The 5,000-nt window shown below is 40.4% G+C and overlaps 1 protein-coding gene across 5 annotated transcripts in view; it reads left to right on the top strand.

Moving 5' to 3' along the window:
• LOC123511194 (chaoptin-like) overlaps positions 1–5,000 on the top strand; it is a 156,954-nt gene that overhangs the window by 147,243 nt on the left and 4,711 nt on the right. The gene's annotated exons all lie outside the window — the stretch shown is intronic.

The raw sequence follows: 5,000 nt of genomic DNA, 5'->3' as shown, positions 1-5,000 counted from the left end.
GGTGGTGGTGGTGGTGGTGGTGGTGGTGGTGGTGGGTATGGGTTGTTGTAATGGTAATGTTGTAATCGTTGTAGTAGTTGTAGGATCAAATCAGGGGAAGTAGTAGTAGTAGTAGTAGTAGTAGTAGTAGTAGTAGTAGTAGTAGTAGTAGTAGTAGTAGTAGTAGTAGTAGTAGCAAGAATAACAACAAAAACAACAGTAATAAGAGAAACAGGTAACATGAACAAGTATAACAAAAACAAACAGAAGAAAAAGAAAACGGAAAGAAACAAGAAAACCACAACAACAGCAATAACAGAACAGGTGGAAGAAACAAAAACACAAGAAACAGTTTCAAGAAACAGAGAGAACCACAAATAAAGGAGACACAATAAACAATAACAGCAAAACAAACAGCACAGGAAACGGAGAGCCAAAATAACAGTAGATAACAGATAACAGCAACAGTAACAGCACTAACAGTAGCAACAGGAGAACCATACAGAACAGCAACAGTACAGACAGATAGACGGACAGACAAACAGACAGATAACAGTTAGTAGCAAGAGTAACAGCAGCAACAGTAGCAGCAGCAGAACCACACAGGACAGCAACAGTACAGACATACAGACAGACAGACATACAAACAGAAAGACAGAGACAGACAGATAACAGGTAGTAGCAACAGTAATGGCAGCAACAGTAACAGCAGTAACAGTAACAGCAGCAGAACCACACAGAACAGCAACAGCACAGCAACAGTACAGACAGACAGACAGACAGACAGATAACAATTACAGACAGACAGACAGACAGACAGACAGGAACAGCAGACAAACCTTTCATTTCATCAGGAGATTAAATGAATTCTTTTCTCTGCCAGCGCTGGGTATGTTTTTTTTTTTTTGTATTAATAAAATGCTGTGATTAGTTTTATTTTTTTCATTAAATTGAGCTTCTTTATGAACCCACAAAGGCAGCTCTCTCTCTCTCTCTCTCTCTCTTTCTCGCTCCTTCACTGTGGTATGTGTGTGTGTGTGTGTGTGTGTGTGTGTGTGTGTGTGTGTGTGTGTGTGTGTGTGTGTGTGTGTGTGTGTGTGTGTGTGTGTGTGTGTGTGCGCTTTATTTTTTTTCCTTCATCAAATATACAAACTTTTTTTTTTTCGTCCATTTTTTTCCCAGCTCGCTAATCATAAAATCTGCCTCTTTTGTTAGTATTAACGTAACATGGGTTCACCTCTCTCTCTCTCTCTCTCTCTCTCTCTCTCTCTCTCTCTCTCTCTCTCTCTCTCTCTCTCGTCTATCAAACACACAAACGCCTTTCATTTTTCTCTCTCTTTCTTTGGAACATTTATATAATTTGACCTTTTGTTAATGTTTTAATGTTGAACCCAAATGTCTATCATCAAGTAAAGTTTTTCCCTTCTTCATGTCATTTTTTTTCCCTCGCTTCAACTAATACACAAATATTTCCCTTTTTCCCTCACAACTTTTTTATTCCGAGCTGCACAACTTGGACTTCTATCAATTTACTGCTGTCACTGTTATTGTTGTTGTTATTATTATTATTATTATTATTATTATTATTATTATTATTATTATTATTATTATTATTACTACTACTACTACTACTACTACTACTACTACTACTACTACTACTACTGCTACTACTACACTGCTGATGCCATTGCTACTACTACCACTACTACTACTACTATTTCTACTACTCCTACTACTACTACTACTACTACTTCTACTACTTCTACTACAACTACACTGCTGATGCTATTGCTACTACTACTACTACTGTTACTACTACTACTACTACCACTACAACTACTACTACTACTACTACTACTACTACTACTACTACTATCATCATCATCGTCATTATAATTTCCCTTAACAATCGGCAAACTGCTCAAATCATTTCCTCTCAAGCTCTTTATTTTTATATTTCATTCACTCTTTTCTTTTCTCTCTCTCTCTCTCTCTCTCTCTCTCTCTCTCTCTCTCTCTCTCTCTCTCTCTCTCTCTCTCTCTATTTAATTGACGCAACACTCACTCTCTCTTTTTTTTCGCTTATTAATGAAATGTGCCCGACTTTTTATTTTTCCCCTCACATTTTTGAAATACACGTAGACGATTCTGAAACCTTCTCGCCTTTTTTTCCCCTTTTTTTACCTTTTTTTTTCTCCCCTTTCTTTTTTTTCTTTTTCTCTCTCTTTATACATCATTATGAAACACGCTGGTACTTTTATTTACTTTTTTTTCTCATTTTATATATATATTTTTTTTATATATACTGTGACCGCCAAAACCAACCTGATTATTTTTCCCTCAATTAAACTACACTAACTTTTTATTCTCTCTCTCTCTCTCTCTCTCTCTCTCTCTCTCTCTCTCTCTCTCTCTCTCTCTCTCTCTCTCTCTCTCTCTCTCCTTAACACTCCCTTCTTCCTCACCTCTCTTTATTCTTCTTCATTCTCTCTTCTGCTTCCTATTCCTCGTCACTTCTTCATTCCTTCCTTACTCCTGTTTTCCTTTCCTCTCCTTTTTTTTCATTTCCTCCCTCACTCCCTCCTTCCGCCACCACCATCACCACCATCACCACCACCACCATTACCACTGGTCTATCATTTGTAGCTACACACATTTACATACACGGCACTCTCTCTCTCTCTCTCTCTCTCTCTCTCTCTCTCTCTCTCTCTCTCTCTCTCTCTCTCTCTCTTGTACACACACACACACACACACACACACACACACACACACACGTTCCCTTGCTTTCTTATACATGAACTCATCTTCCCTCCCCCTACACGCACACACACACACACACACACACACACACACACACACACACACACACACACACACACACACACGTTTTTTTTTTCATCATAGCGTGTCTGTTCTTTTCTTGTAGTCTCGTGTGTGTGTGTGTGTGTGTGTGTGTGTGTGTGTGTGTGTGTGTGTGTGTGTGTGTGTGTGTGTGTATGAACGGGCCCTCCCACACACACACACACACACACACACACACAGTCGATATTAGATCTTGCAAAGGGTGCGTACAAGGACATCAAAGGAGGCAGTAAATATTTCACAGGGGCACCACATTCGCGGGTATTCAACAGGTATTTGATTTAGATGGAGGAGGGGAAGGAGGACGATCACTGGAGGATAAATTGTTGCAGCAGCAGGAAGAGGAAGAGGAGGAGGAGGAGGAGGAGAGGAGGAGGAGGAGGAGGAGGAGGTGGTGGAGACTGGAGGACGAAATTAATGATTGGTGAAGAATAGAGAGAAAAAAAAATAATATATGAAAACTGAGAGAAAGAAAAGTTATAATGATCTGTTAATTTAAGAGAGAGAAGAGAGAGAGAGAGAGAGAGAGAGAGAGAGAGAGAGAGGGGGACGTCACAATATCCCAAATAACTTTAATGGGATGACGGCCATTTAAAGAGAAAAGATTTATTCAAACGTTACAGTAAATATATTTATGGCAATGTGTGGATCCTCTCTCTCTCTCTCTCTCTCTCTCTCTCTCTCTCTCTCTGTGTGTGTGTGTGTGTGTGTGTGTGTGTGTGTGTGTGTGTGTGTGTGTGTGTGTGTGTGTGTGTGTGTGTGTGTGTGCGTGTTTTAGTCTCCCCTTCACTTATTTTGCTTCCTTCCCCTATTCTTGCTGTCTTTTCCATTTCCCTCTCCTCTCTCTCTCTCTCTCTCTCTCTCTCTCTCTCTCTCTCTCTCTCTCTCTCTCTCTCTCTCTCTCTCTTTCCTCCAGGCATTCTATTCTCTCCTCCCTTCCTTTTCCCTCCAACATTCTTGCCTTACTCCTTCCTTTCCCCTCCTTCTCAAGTCATTTACTCTCTCTCTCTCTCTCTCTCTCTCTCTCTCTCTCTCTCTCTCTCTCTCTCTCTCTCTCTCTCTCTCTCTCTCTCTCTCTCTCTCTGTACCTAACCTAACTTAACATCACCTCACCATACCTTACATAACCTAACATTAATTGACCTTACCTTACCTGACCTTACCTTTCTGACCTAGCACGGCCCAAGTAAACTCATTACCTCCCCTAGACAGACAGTTATGGCTCCTTACTCTCCCTATAGTGTCCCTAGACTCACTCATTTGGCCTTCCCTTCCTTAGTTTTACCTTAATTTGAATGCTGTCTGATATAACTTACGTACTTAATTTGAATGATATAATTTACGTACTTAATTTGAATGATATAACTTACGTACTTGATTTGAATGCTGTTTGATGTAACTTACGTACTTATTTCCCGCGTTTAGTAAAATGTTGTGCTTGTCTTCCTCATTTACTGTAGATATTCTTAAGTAACTTCGCTATTTTTAATCATTTTTTCTGTCAATTAGTGTGTGTGTGTGTGGTTTTTTTTTTTTTTACTTCGTTGTCTTAGCGAAAGTAGTCTAAACACTTGCTTTGTCTTAGAAGGATCAGATATCTTACCTAACTTATCCTAACCTAACGTAATTTAACTTGAGCAAAACTTAATCTAATCTAACTTAACTAAATCAAACTCAACCCAACCTTATCCAACTAAGTCAAACCAAGTACTCTTTCTTTCTGTCTCTCTCTCTCTCTCTCTCTCTCTCTCTCTCTCTCTCTCTCTCTCTCTCTCTCTCTCTCTCTCTCTCTTCAACCCCAGAAAGCACTCCAGCCTTCTTCCTTTTATCCTTCCTTCCTCCAATCATAGAAAACATTACCCTTTTCTCTCATTCACCATTCTTCCCTCCCTCTCTTCCTTCTCATCACTCCCTCCCTTCTTCTCTCATCTCTCTTTTCCCTCTCTCCTACCCTCCTTCCCTCCATCCCTCCCCTAAGAGCAAGCACTTCCCATCCATCCTTCCTCCCTTCTCCTTCCCTTCTTCCTCCTTCCCCTTCTCTCTTCCCTCCCTTCTTCTCTCCCCCTGATCTTCCCTCCCTCCCTTCTCCTTCTCTCTCTTTTCCTAACTCTCTTCCCTTCCTCCCTTCCTTCTTCTCTCCCCTGCTCTTCCCTCCT

The sequence above is a fragment of the Portunus trituberculatus genome, chromosome 31 (genome assembly GCF_017591435.1).
Source record: "Portunus trituberculatus isolate SZX2019 chromosome 31, ASM1759143v1, whole genome shotgun sequence".
Taxonomy (NCBI): Eukaryota; Metazoa; Arthropoda; class Malacostraca; order Decapoda; family Portunidae; genus Portunus; species Portunus trituberculatus.
The sequence above is the reverse complement of the archived record's forward strand: the minus strand, read 5'-3'. Positions and strand labels throughout refer to the sequence as shown.